Source organism: Serinus canaria, chromosome 2, assembly GCF_022539315.1.
Source record: "Serinus canaria isolate serCan28SL12 chromosome 2, serCan2020, whole genome shotgun sequence".
Lineage (NCBI taxonomy): Eukaryota > Metazoa > Chordata > Aves > Passeriformes > Fringillidae > Serinus > Serinus canaria.
In genome coordinates, this window is record NC_066315.1 from 73,584,727 (window position 1) to 73,607,916 (window position 23,190).

Consider the following 23,190-nt stretch of genomic DNA (forward strand, 5'->3'; position numbering starts at 1 on the left):
TGATACTAATGCATAAAAATGTTTGCAGCACCTGTGATGAAAATCTAGGGACACTTCAAAGCAAAACCTGAAATTTCTCTTTTGGCATGGCAGGATTTAGAAATTTTAGGCACAAAGGTGACAGAAAGAAAATTGCATAGGGGCTGAAAAATAAAACGAAATCCATTCTTTCTGCAACAAAGCTTACTTCACTGAAAAACAAATATGAATTGGAGTCCACTAACACTCACTGATGAATCTATTACTCTTCCTACCTATTCCTGTAATGAAATCTCAATTAGCCTGAAATAGAAGAATATTTTTCACATAACAGATAGATTTCAAATTTAGTAGATTCACCCTTTACAGCTTCAGCATTATGGAAATTTCTTATTGTCAATTATTTGCAAACAAATCATGTGAGCAGTTAAATGACTGCCACTGCAATCCCGGAATCAAACCAGTTTTCTCACAACTTTGCCAAAGGGGTACTTCAGATCAGGGATGGTGTGTAGCAACCACTTTCACTGGCTTTCTTGGTCTGTAGTTATGACAGACAGAATTACTGCTTGCAAGTGTTACTCTAAAACAGAGAAAAAGCAGTAAGAGTTTTACTTGAAGCACCATTCCAATCCTCCTGCTTAGTGCTCTCAATTCCTACATCCCCAGGGCAGTGCAGCAGGTACTGTCAGTTTTCCTAGGTCCCCTTGCCAAGTGCAGTGAGATGAACAGAAATTGTGACACTGTGAGATCCATTCAACTGCGAATTTAGAGGATCCCTATTTTCTCTTACCAGCTCCAACACTTAACCCTTTAGAGTCAGCTGTGTGAAATGAGAAATTAGAGCAGACAGGGCAGGAAACTCAGAGATGTTCACAAATTTACAAATTCTGTCACAACTGGGATTAAAATTATTTCTCAAGCTAGCACTCATGTTTCACTGTTATTCAGATCTTCTTTGCCATCTGTGAAGGGTTTGATCTTGTTCTTGAGTAATTCACTTCTTTGACATTTCCTGGAGTTTTTAGATTAGTTTGCAAAGCATTTATTGTAATAGGGCATTGTCAGTCAATAGACTTGTGGTAACAATCCACAGATTTGTGGAAAGAGAAAGTACCCATCTCAGTTTTTATGCATAAAATGTAAAGGCAAATCAGCAGTAGTCTTTATAAATCAGACAAGACAAATACAAACATATGTTTAATTATTTACTGAGAAAGTGATTGGAGAAACTGGATGTCATGTGCTAAGCCAGGTGACCAGTAAAAATGGCTTATATACCTCTTCCTTTTATTTATCAAGAAATCAATTGGTTTGCAAAACACTGAGTTAGAAACAATGCTTCTCTTGGCAAGGACAAACTTGTGCATGCAGTACCCAATGTGCATATTTATTTCAGTCCGTCCTTCAAATCTGTTACATCATACTGGGATTACCAGTTTGCTCTATCCCATGGTACTCTTACTGAGGACAGAATTTTAAACATGCTGCTCCACTAAAGACAAACAGTGATATTTTCTGACTTCAAGAGGAAGATGACACGATTCGTGGACCATGTCCTTGAGGGATTTAACAATTTCTTTGGGCAACCTGTATTTCACCAGTTTAAGTAGTCAGCCCAGGAACAATGAAGATACCATGGAACAAATACTTTTACAGTTATTCCACAAAATATACTAAACCAGTTTTGCTTTTATTTAAATTTCTTCATTGTTCTTAGATGTGCTCATTATGAAAACCACTGAATCAAGTGATTGTAATATATAAACATGTTCATAATGAGTAGTTTGACCTGTGCTACTTACAGGTCAACTTATTTTTCAGAATTACATTTTAAAATTCAGTTAGCTTTAATTTAAACCAAACAAGCCTAGAAATGCTTTAGAAATTTATTTCACAATTACAAAGCAGAAAATACAAACATTTGAATACAGTTTTTAAAGTCCCTAATTGAAGTCAAGCTGCAAAAAAATACTTTCAAATTGTCAAAAGTTAAGACTCTTGGTCTGATTTTACTTTGCCCTTGTGTTCTTTCTGATATTCCTAAATTTTAGTGAAAAAATCAAGATACAGACACGCAAATGATAAACTTCTCTGGATGCCTATTGAGTGCTGACTCAAAAGGTATAGAAAGTTATTTGGTTATTTTTCTCCTTTGAAGATGTGATATTACAATTTCACAGAAGGTGGAAGTTCTAGAACAGAGCATCTGCTCCTTAAAGTTTCATTTCACCCTGGTAAACAATTATATCATGTTGTAATATCAAATTAGGACATAATTTCCCTGAGTACACAGAATCAACCCCACACTGCTAAATGTTAGGAGCGCTGTCTTTGAGGATAGCTCAGAACAGAAAAGGCTGATGCAGCATCCTAAATGTCAAGAATCATTGACACAAATTCATTTTTTGCTCAATATTTTGGCAGAAAATGGTGTTTTACTCTAACAGAATATCAGTGAAGAGAGGTAGTGAATCCCCTGGTTATTCCATATTATATTGTGTTGAAACTCAGTAGATAATTCAGTGTGTCTGTTTTCCCTGTACAAAAACAGGAATTAAGTCCCTTCTTCCTTGAGAATTTGGTTATGATCTCACATCATCATTTGTGGGAAAGGTCTCACCTGAACTAAGCTGCCAAATTTTGTCTTCTAAAAAATTAACTTCCAGAATTCCAGTCTCTATATGACTACTGGTGAACTTAAGTCCAAGTATTAATACCATGAGTTATAGCTAAAGTTATTGAAAACTTCATGGCTCAATATGAGATAAGCACACAAATGCAATTTATACTTTTTTTTAGTAGTCACTGAAATACTGAATACAGTGGGGTTGAGTTACTGCTCTGTAACTACTTCTTCCTCACCTGGATAAGTAACTTTGTGTGTACACAGTCAGGATCCCTCAGCAGGGAGGGATCCTGACTGTGTACACACAAAGTTACTGACTGCATAACTTTTGCAAAAACTGTTTATGTCTCCAGTTTTAGCAGCTTTTCTTAAATTATCAGGTACATCAATAGTCCCTGTACCTGGAGGTTCACTACGGACGATGTCAAAAGGGAATAACCCTGTGATATCTGGGGATAATCAGTTTTGTGTAGTACAGACTCTTGTTTAATGCAGAACATTCATAGCAGCCACCTTTTACTTGTTCACACAGAGCACATCCTTCCAATTTATTTAAGTCCCAGTTACAGTATAGAATACAGATACCATTGTTGTTACAAATTTATCTAGAGTGAGATTTGAGAAATCCTCTTCTCTGAGGCCATGGCACTATGTCAACAGTAGGCACTTTTGATGATAACATCTGTAAATGTGTGTAAGAGGATCCTACAACCAGTCCTCAGTGGACCACAAGCCACACAGGGTTACAGCGTGAATAAAACTGGAACAACCCAACAAGACATGTCCTACATCATTTAGGATTCCTTGAGTTAAGAGTTAGAAAATGCCTGCAGTCCTCTTGTGTTGAAACACCAGACTGAAGAAGTCAGCCAACAGCCAAAGAAAAAAAAAATCCAAATCTCCATCATATCAGCTTTTAGTGGGGAAAATGTATGATTCACGATACTGTGAAAAATAATTTCTGGTGCCTTGTTTTCATATGCTTCTCCTTTTTAAACCTTTAGTATTTTGGCTTCCTGACTCTAGCTTTCCTTTCCTTCCTTAGTTGAATAATGAATTATAATACATAATAAAATAAAGCATAGACAAACCAAAAATAAGCTCCTGACAAAAGAGTAAAGAAAGAAATATTTTAAATAAAAGCCTAGGTAAACCTACTTAGCACACATTACAGGGAAACATCTGTGTTCATTACAAAAAAAAAAAAAAGAAAATCTGAGCTATGGGTTGTCCAGAGGCTGACAAAAGTCAAATAATTTAATAGATACTTAATAGATACCTATTTTATGTAGCTTTATATATTGTAATGTTATAATATAATTGAGTTCTAACACCAGGACATTTGTCTGGTCTTCAAAAAAACAACTTCAAAAAGAACAACTCCATTTTAGTTTCACTAAATATAATATCATATTTACTTAAAGACATATAACCTCCCTGGTGCTATAACCCAATTTGCCAATATTTAATTTGTGAGTTTAAATTGCTTAGTGGAAAAAAAAAAAAAGACATTCTTATTAGGGAACAGTAGGTTTTGTGAGCCCAGTGATTTTGGTCTATTTTACCACAACTATTTCCTCTTTAACACAAATACAGCACATATTATGAGAGGTACCATAATAATATCTCTATATTCCAAGGCCTGGATGAATATTCTGTTTGAAAACCATCTTGATTGACTGGTTTTTCCCTCGTTCTCATGACCTGTCTGTTGCCACCTCTCCATTGGAAGTTCTCACACTTCTAACCTTTCTCAATTGTTCAAGACACCTAATGCAAGTATTCTGAGAAAAAAAAAAACCCAAAACACACCAAACAACAAACAAAACCCAAAACCCCACACCAAATAAATAAATATAAAAACAACATCAAGAAAACAGCAACAACAACAATTAAAAGCCCCCCCCAAAAACAAGCAACCAACCAATCAACCAACAAAACCTAAGGTGTTTAAAAACCACCCTAAGTTATAGTTTATGCAGGTGGCATGGTTAAATTTGATTGAATTTTTATGAAAGAGAATAGGGGAAGGTTTCACATAGGAAAGAAATGCAGGAACAGTAATCTTCAGTTGACGAGATACAATGAGCAACTGGAGATAGAAATGAAAAGAAAGTAAAAATCTGTCTGTAGCCTCTACCTCAGCAGAAAATAAAAGTCTCTGTGCTTAGTGACAGAAGATCAATACTGATTTCCACTGTTTAGCATCACTGTAGTGTGGCTCAGCTATACACCAGCTAAGTTATAGACATGATTGTGATTTTATCTCTGCATGTAAAACAGTAATTTGACAATGGTGACTGTTTTTCCTACCTATTTTTGATATGGTGGCTTCCTTGCCACCTGCAGAAAGTCCTGCAGACCAAAGATGAAGCACATTTATGTTTGAAAAACCATACAGTGCTGCTGTTCTTATGATCTCTTATGCAATCAAGTCAATTATTTTACTCTTTATGAGCATAATATCAACACTCCAATGAGGCTAAAAATCCATACAGAGAAAACCTCAAGCATTCAGGCTTCTTATCATCCTGTGCAATGTGCTTGTAAGAAAAGATGCTGCTGCAGTAAGCTGGTAACCCCCACCAGCTTAATGCAGGAAGGGAACAGAGATGTATCAAGGCTTAAAGGAATGACTAGGTTCCTTGGATTTTCTTTCTTTAGAAACTTTACTGTAAAATTATTTCATATTCAAACTAAAGACTCATACCTATGCATTTTTTCCAATATTCTGAACCAGAATCAATTCAGAGTGCATGTTTATACCTTCAAAACCAGGAAGCTCTAGTCAGATATTTTCTTAATGACTTCATCTTGATACTATATTCCAATAATTTATTTCCCTTAAAAATGCAGCATCAGGTTATGTGATCAACAATTAATGGGACACTGAGCAAATTTTTACCCACTAAAAACTGCCTAAAGTGATTTTTAAAAATTAGGTCAATGCTGAAAAAAATAAAATTACATGCTGAAACTTGGCTAAAATTGCTGAAGCAAAGTATTTTTCTAGACTAATATAGAAAAAAATAAAAAAAAATTCTGATTAAGACCAAAATGAGTTACAAGCTATTAAGATCCTCTTTGAAAGTGCCTCTTCCACCACCACAGCAAAAAGCTAGAGAGAGGTCATGGCCATAGGAGAATAACTGGGTCCATCAGTTTTTGTATAAGCAATATATTCTCACATTAATGGAAATTATATTTATTTTATAATATCACTTAACTTTTACTATACTGAGAACATCAGCAATCTTATTACTAAGCTGACTGAAGTCCTCAAGCTATGTTGCCAGATTTTCTACAGCAAGATTAATCTCACAAACTTTTCGAAAATAAAAACTATCTCTCAAAATTCCTGAGGTTACCTGCTGATGAAAAGTCATGATTACTTTGATGGTGATACTGTGGTGATACAGAGATAAAAAAAAATTATTGCCCATCGCCTCTCACTGTTCAAACTCACTCTTCAGAAAATGAGAAATAAATATCAGAAGAATCAAAACAGACTTGGTGTTTTAGGAGATAGATACCTGCCTCGTTACAGGAGGTCCATGAAGCACTTTTACACAGCCTAATCTCTCAGTACACAATTTAATCAGTTCATAAAACTCTGAGCATATTCTCTCACCTAGAGTGTGAGTCATAAGTTGACAAGACATTTTTTCATTGTTTCATTAAAACATATTTCATGTTTTCAAATATATAAGAAAAAATATATTATGTGCTAAATACAATGATTAGTTCCTGAATATTCCCATATTTTTTTAACAAAACACCATTATAAGTAAGCAGATAACACAGTTGGGGAAAAGTTACTGTATACATATCTTATTGAGAGACAAAAATATCTTAGGCTGTGATTTGGACAGTAATTCTAGAGGTGGAAGTTTCCATCTCAGCTACAGTCGGAAACTGTTGGGGGTGCTTGAGGCTTGAAGGAACCCCTCTTACATACACTTGTGAGCTCTGAGCCACCAGCTGACAGTAGCTTTTGCAGACTGGGGTCTGAGGCATTCTGGCAAGGTGAAGAGGCACATCCAGAGGATAACACAGGGCAGGCCAAGGAAATTCTGGGATAAAGTATGCAGATGGACAGAGATCATTGGAAGAAAAGAAGGAAGGAAATTGCACTGTGCCCTTCCTTCATCCAGTGCTCACAATGCCTTTACACATGTTGCCACAATTCAAATAATGCTTCTCCACCCTAAAGTTTTCATAGATGCACTCTGGGTACGCACATTTACGTTACATGCCTGGTTTGTACAAAAGACAGCTGGAGTTCAGCTGATGCAGCAGGAAGCTAATACTCTGTTGTGGCTGCTTAGTTTTCAGAAAGGGAAAAACCAAACAAGCCCAAAACAAAACCATACCACATGGCTTGTGAATTTATTCCTATGACCAACAGCCCATATAACCATGACAGAGGGAGAAAGATGCCATTTGTACATCAGGAAGACTGTTCATTAATTTCAGATCATATTCATGCCTCCTCCACAAAACAAATGTGTCTCAGCATTTGGACAGCAGGTTTGAAAAAGAAGCAACTGGAGGATGGGAGAGGAAGACAGGGCATAGGAAAAGAATAAAAAACATATTTTGACTTTAACACTGAAAACCATTCAGAATAATATTTACAGAAAACAATATTATTAAAATAATTTCTGTTAAAATGACTGCACTTTGATTCAGACTTCTAACACACATTTATATATAAATTATAATATGCCATATCTTTATTTTTAAACAGAACCAATGTGACAATTTTCAAGTGTCAAAGTCTTTATTTAGCTATCAACACATGAATTATATTCCACTTTAATTTTTCACTCCACACTATGTGACAGTAACTTAAGAGAACAAAGTAGCTCACTTTCTTCTTATTCAACTCTAGCCTTACACAGTGTAGTAGAAAAACTAGCCAATAAAAACAACAAATAAAAGAAATTATTTCAGTAATGATTCATAACTCTTACTGGCTACTAATGCAAGACAAATAGTAGTAATGGTTTTTTTATAAAAATACAGTGAACAATTTTCAAATTTCAGTTTTATCTGCTAGGGAAAGAGTCTTCCAAGGTGAGTCTGTGTTGTGTGAAGTATCTGTAGATACGAATTCTGTGGCCTCCAGCAAGATAACTAGAGTGATAGTTAGGAAGTCATGCAGAATAAGGTCCAGAAACAAAACACCTGTGGATTTTCAAACTACTATTTCAAGCATAATGATCAATAATTTCCATAATTTCTCTATTAGCATGCAATTATCCCACAAAGCTCTTTTATTGGATAACACGGACAGTAGGGATGTTCATGAGAAGTATTTCAGCCTGAATAAGTACAAAAAGCAAATATCTTTGATTCTCTTTTTCACCAAAAGTCTAAAAAGGCAGGTTACCATATTTTGAAATGTCTGTGTGCAAGTACTTGTTTGACACTTTTGTCTTCAGTTCTGTGGCCAAGAACATAAATTATGGAAAGGAGTACAATCAAATGACATACTGAGCGTAGAAATGTTTAGATGATGTCTACATCTTACCAACATACAATGACTTGCCAACATACAATTACAACTTTAAAAATGAAATTGCACAAAAGCACATATGTTTCATGCATTTTAATTTTCTATTTTTATGCCACAGAGGCTGTGTTTTGTGGTCTCAGCTGAAGACTTAATTACAGCTTTTTCCTTACTCAAACACTATGACCAAGGAGAGCTGTAAAGGCATGCAACAGTGTTTGAAAAGAGGAGAAGGTAAGAAGGTCTTCAGAGACAGAATGTGTCTCTAAGTAGGAGATAGGAATAACAACATTTAATAAATGAGTTTAGCTGCTCCCTCTATATGAGGGCACAGGGCCCTGTATTTTGCTGAGTTTTGACAGGAGCCATAGAGCAAGGTGGCCTGTGCTGTAGCAAGTGTCTTCTGAAATGACTGATATTGTCAACTTTATATGATATTCACTATTCAGCCATTTCCTTAAAATAAATTCTTCATGATTTGGTTTACTTTGACACATGCTGTGACATGATGCTGCTGCTGCTTGCTGTGAAAAAAAGGGCTGGAGAGAGAATAGCACAACTCCTCTGCTTAAAGCATCTGCTCTTATATACGTAGCTCTTAGACCCAGTGAAAAAGAGGCAATGACAAGTTAAAGTATTTGAAACCTACTATCTCAGGAAAGTGAGAGGTACAAATAAGCTTAAACTCTTCCATATATATAGACACAAGTCAAAGAAGGAAAATTGGATTAATTTCCAATGTTTAATTTTATAACTAAAAAATCATTCATATCCACCAAATTCTCTCTGGGATTGGCACTGTGTCAATTAGAATGAATCTGAATTTCAAACTATGTTTTATTATTGTCAGATGTGTACCTGCACTTCTTCCATGATGACAACTCAGACTTAACTAAACATCTACAAGATAAAATGGACATAGTCCAGTGGATAACTAGATTAAAAATATATTTCCTGAAGAAAAAACAATCTTTACACAAGGAGCAGAGATGTATCTGGTCATTTTTTGTTTTTCCCTCCTCATTCTCTTGAATGACTGATGAAATCATTGACTGCTGCCCACTTGTTGCCATGTCCCTGGCTAATCCAACAAGGATGGTGAAGTAAAACATGCAACCAGTCAAAAGACACTTTCACACAAGCAGAGCTACACTTGGTGGACTGACTGCATTTTCACCAAACAAACAAACTACTAAAAAGTGCAATTTGCATCACTCAAGAAAACAAAGGGACACCATTTAGGTGTATTTTTTTTTTTTTTTTGGTGATACTAAGGATGTTTCTTTAACAGAATTTTTGTTTATTGGTTTTCTTTTGTTAAATGCATAGTATCCATTTCATAATTGTGTTTTAGGATTAGCTGTGTTGTTACTATATTATCGTCTGCTATTTCAGTTGTCTTGCAGACGTGGACTATGGCATTTTCTTCAGCAGAATCAGATCTTTCATCACATTCTAAAAAGCCTTTCCAGTTTTTTCAGTAGAATCAAATTCTTCATCACGTGTTAAAATCTCTTCCAGGTAACTAGGTACCAGAGGCCATTACAAATTGATCAGCTCATGAAACAGCCTGAGAGTCCCTTGAGAGGACTACAGTTAATAAAGTATAAAACAGCCAATATTTCCCAAGCATCTTATTTATCTGAGTGTACTGCATGTCACAGGTTACATTTGCTCTAAATAGGTTAAATATTAGATGAGTTATTACAAAGGTCCTTACAGGCCTGGACCTGCCCCATGCAAAATCATTCTAAGGAATATCTGGAAAAATCATTGCTCAACAACTTCAACCCCTGGTATTTTGTTTGCTAAATAAAAATATTCTGAACTTTGTAAAAGTCATCTCTACCTCTCAGTTATTTGTTAATGAGCTATTCTACTATTCTAAAAGCTGTTACATACTTCTTCCATTAATTTGGTTTTTTAAGATCTTTTGGTTAATCTGTAGCTGTAAAAATGAACATTATATAAAATAAACAAACAGGCATCCCCCCCTCCATAAAACCCTCCAAAACAAAATCCAAACCAAAAAAAGATATCGGTAAGCACACAGCAGCAAAACTAGGCAAGAGGGAATACACAGATGATAAGTTGTGCCTGTTTTGTATTCTATCCCATGGTCTTTTGAAGTAATGTTCTGTGTGCAGGAGTATTTTCTGCCTTTCCCCAGTGAAAAAACTAAAAAATCATCATACTCTTAGCAACACCTGTGCAGCGGTAAAAGGATGCCTCCTAATACTGAGGAATGTTTCTTTAGACATGGATGCATTACTTTTAAGTGAGTCACTGTGTTACTATGCTTTGTTTGTTCTCTCTGGCAAGGACACATATATTGAATCTCAGTGTGTTTTGACATACTTTTTTAGCTGGTGGTATCTGGTACCAGTACATAAAGTATGTATTAATGATTCACACAGCTCTGATATCTCTGAGAATCATATTGATATTATGCTATTAACTCCTCAGTGTGAAACTCATATTGCAAATACAAGGGTGGCAGCATCTGTGTGTGCTGTATTTTCTATTTTGTGGAGGAAACAGGCTACACAATATTCTCTGGATTGTCATCCATGCTAAAAGGTTTAGGATTTTAAGACCTAATTTACAATCATTAATATTTGATTCCAAAATCATGTTTATAAAAAAAAAAAGGCAAAATATCTATACAGGAGGTAGAACTTATCTGCAAACTGAAATTTGCTTCATTGTAAACATATACACAAAATCCTCTAAATTAAGTATCTAGAGACCTGCAGAAGGACTATTCATGCAATATGCCCTCAACAAGATAAAAAGGTAATACAGTGTTATGAATGAATTCTCCTTGTATTTACTTATCCAAATAACAAGGTATAATGTGTATATATTGCATTACCACTGTACCCTTCTGTAGCTGTGTCTCTTTTTACAGTTTATTAAAAAAAGTATATTTTCCTATTTTTTTTTTCTTTTGTATACACCAACTATGCCCAGCTACCATTAGACTTGATAATGAAAGTGAAACAGATGGCAAAATTCTGCTCCTAAACCCAGGATCATGTGGTCTTTAAGCTGGCCTCCAAAAGAGCAGAACTAGAGAAGTTTCCCACTGTGCTACAGTCAGACAGGAGGTTCCAGAAGTCTGAAGAAGTCACCAAGACCAAGGCTCAGAAATGTTTGACCAGCCCAACAGTGTGTCACCAGCAGGATTTTAACTTCATAAGGAGTTCTGTGGTTTAAGCATTTGCTTCACTCAGAATCAAAATGAAATATCACACATACTTGATATTTTTTTAATAGCTTATATAAACCACAATCATAGAAAATGAGGCAGAAGAAAGCATCTGAAGATTGTTCTATCACCATGCTGACAGGCAAACATCAGTTATATCAACAACATTTTTGGCACATGTGTCTCACTTTTTCTTAGATGCCTCCATTAGCAGGACACTGCAAGGTCTCTGAGCAATCTATTCCAGTTCATTTCTTGTTTTGGTATTAGTAAAATAATTTTTATTTCCACATTGAACTCTAGATAAAATTTGGAAGAAGGAAATGGATGTTATGCTTTGAGAAGGGTTGAAACATTAGACTTTTTTTTTCCTAAAGTAATCATGAAAAGTTGATGGAATGAGGCTTTCTACATAGAAATATAAATCTGGAATTTTTAAAGTAATTTTGAATTCTACTCTGTAAGGGTCTCCTACTAAGGATTGTACCATTTTAATTTCCAATTAATTTGTATTTTAGGCATTAGGAGATGAAAGAATTATTCATAAGAATAGAAATCATCTATAACTTTCATCTGATCTATTCTAGGATGGAGAATTATTTTTCTCCCCTGGAAGTTTCATTTCTTTCCGCTGATTGTATCTGAGAAACTAGTTCTGACCCCTGTGCTATAAGTACTTAAATTTTGCAGAGGCAAACTCTACTCAGGTCACCACTATTATTGCTGGACATTAGTTCATGGAGTACCAACTCCACTATTTTTCAGGAACAACATCAGTGTCTCAGATGAACTCACTGACTGAACTAGTATTGCTGCACATCACACCTGGGTATTTTGCCACCAACCTCAATGTGCCTCTTGCTGTGTGAAGTCCTTTCGAGCAGTAACTCCCCTGCCAGCTTGAGAAGTATTACAGAATAAAGAGTTCTCAGTGTCACAGCAGGTAAGGCAACTAACAGAGACTTCAGTCCTTAGTCTCTAGTTCTTACTGAATTTTAAAGGAGTTCTTTTTTCAAACCTTTCTTTATAAAGTTATGAAAAGTTTCCTATATCTAAGTACATATCCAAGAATCAAGAAATATATGGTGTACAGAAAATCAATTATTACATGTTTGTTTCCTCTGTTTGAAGTCTATAGGGTGCTAGTCCATGAGGTGGCCAATTAAATGAACAAAAAAAAGGTGGCATGGCTTTTGAATTCACTGTGTTCTTAAAAGTATATGCTTTTTTTTTCCACATGCAATCTTGCTGAGAGCTCTGGACTCCCATACTTCTCTTTCCATTCTTTTCCTGTGTGATTAAACAGGATTTTTTAGGACTTTGGCTGTATTTTCCATAAAAGTTCTGCGCTGCAAAATGACTTTTCCTCCCTGTTTATTCTTCATTAAGTGGTCTCAAGAGGGTTTTCTTGGCATTTCCCAGCTGTGTCAGGTATACTTTGCTTAAGGATTCTGAGCCTTTAGTTTAAACTGGCAGAACAGGACTGATAATTCTAAATTATTCAGTGCTTCTGCTACTGCTAAGTGATGATAGGTGTCAGGTATCTACCAGCATTAAACCTTGTGGCCTGGTGCTGTATTTTTCATGCATCCAGGACACAAGTGGCAGACACCTGTAAAAAATGGTTCTAACACACTACAGATTACCAGAACCCCACTGATTTCAACAGAACTTACAAGTGCTTTTAAGGCAGCTTCTTCTTTCTTGCCCACTGAAATACTTTTATTTTTTTCTAAGTTTCTGCCGTGTGGATTTTTTTATCAGTCCTGTTAACATTGTGTCTCCTGTTCTGTCAAACAAACCTGGTATTAGAACCTGGTTAAAGAATGTGCCCAGAAAAAATTTAGTTGGAAATATTGCAATCTGCTGAGAATAAAAATATTATTTCTCAGAAAATACCAGAACTTGGCATCATACAGTCACTGTTGCAATTAAAAACAAGCAGGGGCTCGGGAGGAGGATAAGATTTTAATTTTTGGAAACCTTGTTTGTTTTGAAAGACAAAGCAGAAAATTAAAACTGAGAAAAATTTATAGCAAAGAGAAAAAAATTAAATTAAACTAAACAAAATCAGGAGTAAACAATTTTAATTATTTTGATTGCAAACACTAAAGAACAAACATAATTCTCTGCAATTTGCACTTTCCTTGATTTGAAATATGATGCTATCTTCCAGCAGTTATAGTTAGATTAAAATCAACAGATAAATCATCAAAAGACAAATGGTAAATACTGTGTAAATGAATTTCTGAAATGTTTTTTCAGCTTAGCAGATATATCAATTATAGCCCAATTGTTGCAGTCTATAAATTAGAAATATTACACATAACTGAACCAAAGCCTAAAAGATTTTTGAAGTATTATTAAAATAGTTCATTTGCATATCTCTTTTGGGAAGGAATGCATTAAAAGTGTGCAAATAGTCTAAAATTTTGTATTACTTTCTCTCACTGGTACACAATTCTATCCACAATTTTACTTATTTCATTCAGACAATTTAATAACTAATGTAGTGAGCAAAATAGAAATTAATGAGAAAGAAATTGTAAAGGACTCACACAGGTCTTTCCTAGGTCTGTACATGTTTGCCACAACAATTCCCTGTAGTTTACCTATTCCAGTTTACACGACTTTCTGTTTTACCAGTTCAATAAAATTAATTATCCCTTTCCTTTCTCTTTCTGCATATTTTTTACACATTTTCCTGATTACAGTTTATCAAATTTTCAAGTAGAGACACATAAAGAGAAAAAACAAACAAATATGGATGGGGTAAAAAGGCAGAAAAATCATCTTTAAACAGGTGCACAACACCGAGCTTTTCCAGACAGCTGGTTGGATTCAATTGCACTCCAAGTCTATCAAGCCCTGATGCCTCCTGATTTAATGAGAATACTTTATAAATACCAACATATTTTTGTCTGCCTTGGCAGCAGTGTGTCTATTCTTCTGTCTTGGACCTGGTATATTCTGACTAGGATGAAAATTTCTTTTAATGCTCTTTAATTAAATCTGAGATTCTCTTGAAATAATCTGCTTTCTCTTTAGCACAAAAATAATCTAGCCAGAGATTAATGCAATGGACAGTTAATTTTCTTACAATAGCTCTGGACAGGAATTTTTGTGACTGAGAGCGTACCTTAACTAAACAAGAGCACATAAACAAGTGCATAAAAATATCTTAAGGGTGCTAAGAGGATGGGGTCACACTCTCCTTAGTGGTGACTGGCAACAGAATAAGAGGGACAGGAAGAAACTGGAACACTCAAAGTTCCATCTGAATAAGAGGAAAGTTTTCTTTGTTTTTAGGATGACACAGCACTAGAACAGACTGACCAAAAAGGTGGTGGAATCTCCTTCTTTGGAGATGCTCAGAACCCACCTGGATACAATCATGTACAATCTGCTCAAGGTGGACCAGCTTTACTACAGGGTATGGATTGGACTATCTCCACAGGGTCCTTTCAACTCCAAACACTCTGGGATTTTGTGTGATCTGATAATGGTACTGAAAATTTGCAAAAAGTGGAATTTTTTAAAAAGATATTTATTCTTTTGATGAGGGACAATATACAGGAGGTAATTTATTAGGCTATGTGTATAGCCCCACAGCTATTTACCATGTTATCTAGGGGACTCAAATTAATGGTTCCCTATATGGGGATGGGACACAAAGGGATCAGGTAGACTAACAAACCCGAGCTCACATACACATGAAGCTGAACCACAAAACCACTAATTCCCCAGAGATTGCTTTTTAGTCTTGTTTATGTACTCCTGAATTATCGAATTATCCACTAATCTCAATTGCTTTGTCTCCTTTACAACTCTCAGAGAATGTAATTGAAAAATAATACCTGAATTATAGTGGGTGAAAGATCAAATCCATCCATTTATACAGAAAATGACACATACAATTTCTATAGATCCTTTTACCTCAGATAATACTCCTGAGATGGATAGTTATGTACTACTATTTCTGTAGCTTGGTTGAGTGGTTCTTAACATTTTGACAACCTATCAACACTATTTCCCCTAGGCATCAGATGTCTATGCTAAGCTTCTCTTGCACCACTTACAGAAACAAGGCTGGAGGTGTTCACTTATATTTATTAAAACCTATAAGCCAGAACATTTTACTAAATAAAATTATTTTCAATGTACCACATTAAGGCTTTTATAGTTTATTTTTGGAATAAACAAAACATTTGCCCAAAATTTCTGTACACTATGTCCAAAATTTCTTCCATTTCATTACAATTTACATCACTGCATAGTCTGCTGTTTTATAGCAATTCAATAACTTTTCAATTCAGTATTTAAAAAAAAAGCATTTTTGCAACAGGTATGACATTTCAGGAGTATTCTGGTTGAAGTTTTATGTTTTAAAGAATTAGGTACTGGTATGATGAGTTTGTATACATACATACTTCCTACTAGATCATTCTATCTTTGCTCACATTAACAGATGGTTTTCTATCTTTGCAGTTATCTGCTATCCCACATAGCGTACAGGAGATGATAATAATTATTATTTAATTTTTACCTAAGTTTGAAGGAAATCTTAACAGAAAATCACAACACTGGAAACTAAAAGTTTCTAGCAACTTTTGGGGGAAAAAAAAAGAGTTGCTGCAGTCCCTGCAAAATCTTGTGATGTCTGAAGAATCAATAGACTTGATGTGTCTTGGCTGTGAGATTGGGAGTGCAGCAGATATGTAAAGACCATTCAGGTAAGAACTGAGCTGCTGAAGCTAAAGAGAATAGATCGTCACAACAAAAAAAAAAAAAAAAAAAAAAAAAAAAAAAAAAAAAAAAAAAAAAAATAGAAAAAGAAAAGGCTTATGTCCAGATTTCAATCAGTAGCTACAAATCGATAGGAGAAAAAAACTCACATAATGGAGTGGTATGAAGCAGGAAATATATAAATGAAATAAACAAAGCATTTTGGGGACACAGGTAAGGAAGCATAGATTTTGGAGGCTTTAAATTAACCCCTTACCCATAAAGTCTTTGTAGAGTAACATTGTAGTAGACATATATTTTTCCATTCATGGAATAAACCTGGTTTCCAACTAAGAGAGAACAGAGAAGATGCACTTCAAAGATGAATCCTTAAAGAACATAATTTGTGAAATATGATGTTCTTGTTATAAGTTAACTTCTCCTAAACTTAAAATTAAGCTTTTGCTTGAGAGCTACTACATGTTGAACAGAATAATTCAACCTAACTTCAGAGACAAATCTACACATGATCTTGACATAAGAACTCTTTATTTGTTGTCCCCTTTTACTTCCTAAAAATCAACCTGCCTTCATTCGGTTATGACGCTACTTATTTTAATGCTTCTCTATCCATATAATGAAAAACACACTGATTACAAAATCTACAAGCTCAGAAAAAAAAAGCAGATATTTGAATGAATGTGTGGTTAAAATCACTGGAGAAATTATCTTAAAAAACAAGATTTAACAGAAGTTGCAGAGAGAAATAAAGATTGCACAAGAATCAAGTTCATGTACGTTTCATTTCAATAGAAAATCATCTCTGCTTTGGAATAGCATTTAAGAATCCAAGGTATGAAATTGAAAAATTTGAGTTTTTCATAGTTGATCACTTAGGCCTTACACTTACTTCCACCAATATCAACAGTAGAACTTTTTATATAGATTTATTTTAAGTATATAATTTGCTTGCACTCATATATCTTATAACACAATTATGGAATACTAGCTACAGCATAGAAATTTACTATTTTAATGTAAACATGGTAATTTTATTTAATATAAAAAATTAGCCTACACAGAATCATGTGTAATTAACACAGAATTGTTTAGCTTAATAGAACTGCAGAGGCATTCAATTAGCATATTCAGATTCTTAAAAAGCTTCACATACATACCCTTGGGTATTTTTTCTTTGATAGGTCTTTCTAAGATTATGGATATTCATATGAGAATGAGACGTTTGCATAAGAATCAAAGGTATTAGTTCCCCACACAGTATTAAAACAACTATTGGTTTTACTTTATTACAGTTGCTAGCTTGAATATTATATTGCAGGGACATGCTTTAGTTTTCTGGTTTTGTTTTACTTATTTCTAGGAATCTGTTTAAAAATGAGTTTCAAATTATCTCTATTGTCCTCATACCAGGAGTTATTCATAATCAATATACATTTAATTACAAAAACCAAAATATCTTTCCCACAGCAGGGTTCAAAAATATTGTAGTACAGAATTGCAGGCTAAGAACACTTCATAGTTGATAGTTAGTTGCATTATCTAAACACTGTAAATTGTTTAGTATAAATGAAAAGATAGAAATAAAAGTGATTTCATTACTTCAGGGGGAAAAGTCAAGAATAAGTTTTAAAAATGAGCTCTTCTGTTTGGAGATAAAAATATTTCTACCAAAAATAATATGAAGAGCAAGTTTGAAAGCTTCCTCAGGAATGATTATCTTATTTCTGCAAACACTTCGTTTCAGAGCTTTGACAGTCCAAGTGATTCATGGCTACCCTGGCAAGAGGTGTGTGAAGTCATTTAAATATGCCTAAGTATAATTTATGAAGCAATTGCATGGAGAAAAAGATTTCAGGTCTTATTAGACACTGTACACAGATCTTGGTTTTTTTTGGTATGTTTGATACCCACTGCCAACATTTCATCTGTAAATATTCCTCAAAGCCTCCAAAAACTGACATACAAAATAACAGATATATCAGCATATCTTTAGATAAATTTGTTATGCAGCCAGGGTGTTATCTCACTCTTCATGATTGTATTGTCACTTACTCATCCAGTTTCTTTCATGATTCAAAGAATTCATACCAATAAATATCATTACAAGATATGACTTTTACATTTAAAACTAACTAAATGGTTTCCTTACATTGTTGTCATGGTTTAACCCCAAACATCAACTAAGAACCAGAGAGCAACCGACTCTTTCCTGGTGGAATGGGGCAGAGAATAATAAGAGTAAAAATGAGAAAGCCTGTGGATGGTGCAAAAAACAGTTTCATAAACAAAGTAAAGCAAAGCAAAACAAGAATTCATTCACCACTTACCATGGGCAGGCAGGTGTTTGATCATCTCTAGGAAACCGGGGCTTTCCGTCATGTGTAATGCTGGCTAGGGAAAGACAAACATCACTTCAAACATCCCTCCCTTTCCTTCTTTTTGCCCCAGCTCTATATGCTGAACATGATGCCAAGTGGTCCAGGATATTCCTTTGGTAAGTTTGGGTCAGCTGTCCTGGTTGAATCAACTTCCCCAGCCTCCTCACTGGAGGGATGGAGTGAGAAGGAGAAAAGGTTTTGACTCATTGTAAGTATTCCTCAGCAGCAACAGAAACATCCTCCTCTTTAGCACAAGTCTATAATATACCCCTAAAGCAGCTACTGAGAAGAAAATTGTACCTAGCCAAAACTAGGTAAACTGTACCCTAGCCAAAAACAGCCCTTCTGCATCTGTCTATACTTGTATTTTTTCTCAACTCTCCTTCCTTTTCTTTCTTTTCCTATGTATTTTATATAACTACTGAATCAGAACACTAGTTTTTAAAGCTCAATGTCATTCACACACTTCAAAAACATGAAAAAAATGAGTAAGTTTTGTTTTATTAACATCTCTTTCTCTCCCATGAGACAGAGTCTGATTCAAAATTACTAAGTTACTTGGGGGAAAAAAGACCATTAAGACCATTCTGTAATTATACAAATACTTGGTTTGATCTCTGAAACTGAGATTATGTTCAAGATACTCTATATTCTCTAGAATTAATGAAAAGTAATGATAATTTTACAAAGGAGTCAAAATGAAACAGTAAACTCCAAGATTTCTCACCATAGCTACAATTCACAGAAATGAAGAACTGTAAAAAATAAAGGTAACATAAAAATGAGAGTCTATTTACAAATAATAATTTCACAGCAATGCCAATAAATAAATATCTATCAATAACTAATATCTTTATGTTTCTTACTTCTGATTCAGGTGGGAAAAATTCCTAATATTTTCTGAATAGAAGACGTCATTAGCAAGACCAGAACTTGACAGTATCAGGTTAGACAAATAAAAAGTCCACGAGGTCGAGTTCCCACAGCCAAAACAACATCTGTGTACACCACTCCCAAAGATTTCTAAATTCATTTGAAATTCTCTTCATAAATACACTGAAACATCTAAGTTCTCAAAGGAATATTTAGATAAGTTCTTAAGATATCAAGGTTTGTGAAAGAGCCAAGCATAGGAAAGGTCAAAGTACGCTAAGAACAGACCAGTTATAAAGGAACAGTTATACAAATATGAAGTTGATGACAGACATTACAGCAGCTCCCTAAAATGACGCAAAATCAACTAAAATGCATTAACTTTTTTGTTATATGATACTGTCAGATATTGCAACTATGGATAAATTTGAAGACAAAAGTTTATATAAAGGAGGCCACACAAAGACAAAAAAAAGGAAGCAAATAAATGATAACCAACATTAGCTCTACAAATTTCAGAAATAAAACAAGCAAACAAAAACCTCTAAAGAACAAAGCAAACAAAACCTAAATTAAAAAAAAAAAAAAGCAACAAACAAAAACAGCTAGTGTGAAATGGTGAGTACTAGCATTCATGGGAGAAATCAAATTTTATTCCTCAAAGTTATAGAAAAAAAAGGAGAGTCAAGGTGTCAAAGGCATCAGCAGTGAGGTTAGGTCTCCAGAGAGAATTTCCTTCTATAAAAGGAAAGTCAGAGCAGTAACAGGGAAACAAAATTTCAGTATTGAAGGATCAGTCAAGAGTCATTAACAAGGAATCCTTTTTCCTCCACTCCACAACAAAAAAAAAAATGTTCTTGAACACATAAAACACCTACAGAAACAGGTCTATAACAAATCTGTTTATCTCTAGCCAACGTTTTGTTTATCTCTTCTTATCTTTTATATGAGAAAAGATTCAATATGAACTATAAAATTGTTAATCTATATTTTATATTGCAATATGTATTTAAAAGGAGCACTGAAAACTAAGCTGTCTTGTTGAGATATTTCATAGCCTAAGATTAGTATATAGATGAAGCTATGTACAGTGTACTGAACTTACACAAAAAATTTATTTGGGGGATTGGAAAAAGAGATGTTAGAAATTCTTGAGATTTCTGAGTAAATGTTACAATTTCAACAACATTTAATCAACTAATTTTTCTGTAATCCGCTGAGCAAGCTCTATTTCCATTTTGCTTTGGAAAATGTCAAGAATTAATATGCAATATAAACCTATGAAAAGTGGGGAAATTTTATAGAAATACTAGGCTAGATCAGTAATTGATAGTGAGCCTACAGATTCAAACAAAATATCGATAAATTTGCAAAGCTGCTTTTCTTATCTTGTTATAGGCAATTTTAGAAGGCAGTCAATATTAAGTGCTGAATGAGGAGATTTCCATAATCTGATTAATGTTGATTGAAATATTTGGAAAGTAAGACCCCAGTTTGTCCTCCTTTCTTAGGTCTTCAAGATCAGAAAGGACTGTAAACTTTACATTATGCTGGGAACAGGATCCAACTACATCTGTGTGTGTTACTTTAACTGAATCACTTGAAAATATTATTGGCCTCTAACATATCATCATCACCTGTGTAACTTATGTAAAGAGTGAGTTTAATTGTTGCAAAGATCAGATGCCAAACACCAAGTTACAGTTGCTTACTGAACAGATGGGAAAGGTTATGGTATTTGAATATTTCATTATTAGTGAGACAGGTCACATAACAAGCCATAAATCATCTGTTTACAGGCACTTTGCTTGATGTAAAAAATGAGGGTTTTTTGTTTTTCCACCTTGAAAGTTTTCATCACTTACAAAGTCAGCAATTTTCATACTGAAAATATCATTAGTGTGCAAATTATTTCTCAGAGCAAACAGAGACGGCACGTGATGCCTCATGCCTAGGTTTTGTTAAAAGACACACATTAAACAACATGTTTACTAATATTTCTCATATAACTAGATATGTAAAATGAAAAAAGCATGTGGATTTTTTCAGAGTGCGAGGGCATGTGGGTATCCTACAGCACCTTGCCATTGAGAGTTAAATGTCCTCTTATCAGAGCTATGAAAAATTGCACAAAAATATGTATTTTAACTTTAAAAGAAAATTCAGTAAAACTGATTACTATGAAACTCTGTAAGACTTATGTACTAATTAACAAAGAGCAACTCAGGTTACCAGCTAGTTATAGGCTAAATATCTTATACTTAATTGACAATAGGCTAAATATCTTATACTTATTTAACAAAGAGCAACTCAGGTTACCAGCTAGTTAAAGGCAAAATGTCTCTGTTTCTTTTAGTGGCTTGTAGCAAAAGACAGATACCAACTCTGAGCAACGAAGCTCGACCACAAAGAAGATGTAAATTTTACAGGAGGAGAAATTTTCCTTGCACCAAGGACAGAGATTAGGGGAAAAAAAACCCAAAAATAATATGAACATGTATTCTCAAACAGAGCTCAATTCTTGGGGCCCCTTTAGCATCCTGACAATGAGCAATTCTGCTCTAATCCCCATCTAGAAGGATAAAGCTAATTGCATTAGGGACTGACCATTTGATTTGTGTTTTCACTACATGTGATTCCTCAACCTATCACCCTCAAGCTGAACAATTCTGTCATTTCTCATCCTAACTTACACTCACAGAAGAGATGGTAGTAGCGTAATATTGCAATATGTGTGGCTCACTCCCACAGAAAGCATACATATCCATTTATACTTTTACTATTGCCTAGGGTCAACATTGAGAGAATGTGTTAATACTTTTTATCCTATTACTTTTTTTAAGCTTTTGAAAGAAAAATATTAATGTTTGTATATCACAGAAAACTTGTACCAAGAAAAATTTAACACACATATACTAGAAAATGAGAAAACTAATGCACAAAGGCTGTTATCCAAGTTTCAGCTATATATCACCAGAAAGCTGAAATGGGCAAGGATCTGAAACAGAGAATTTAAAATATAGAAAAGCTGCAAGCTGTGGATAGTAAATTTAGGAACATAAAGATTTTCTGTCATCAGCCAAGAGAGATGAGATAAATCAGTTGAGCTCAATCTTTTATTAAACCAATGATTTATCCTTCGACATCTGATCTGTGCTTTCATTTCACTTTTTCATATTTATTCAGGGGGTTGTTTAAAATAATATTAAAATAAAGTAACTGTGAAAAAAAAAAATTCTTTGACTCTGTAAAACCCCCAAATCCTGAGCCAAAAATAATCTTCCTTCCTAAACCAGACCCTTTCCTCCAAAGCACAGCCAGAGATTTAATAACACAATGGACTGAAAGTAAGGAACTTTAAGAAGAAAATGTACCATCAACAATTTTGAGTTATAAATAGGAATGGGATACGGTGAGAAGAATACTGATAGAAAATAAAAGTTATTAAGTGGGCAAAATGTTTCCACTTCAAAAGAAATCACACAACTAGATCTGCTTTGGACTCCTACCAAATTCTGTGTTGTGATAAGAACTACCAAGATCTGTATGCCGTAATTATTTAGCTCGATTTTAAAAAAAAAAATCCTTCACAAAAACTTAGCTTTTTTAAAACAGATAGATAAGATTTTGGATTTTCATTATATCTTTCCCTTATGTTAATTTTATTCTTGTCAATATTTTTTTTAAGTCTGACATAAAATTCTTCATATTATCATCAAAATACTTTATGAAGGTGAACTGAAGTTTTAAAACCAACTATTTTTTTCAGATAATTTAAATATGCATTTTGTAAAAGGTTCAAACTCAATTTAGAAAGTGAAATCTCTTTTATAACCTTAGGAAATCATGGTTAAGA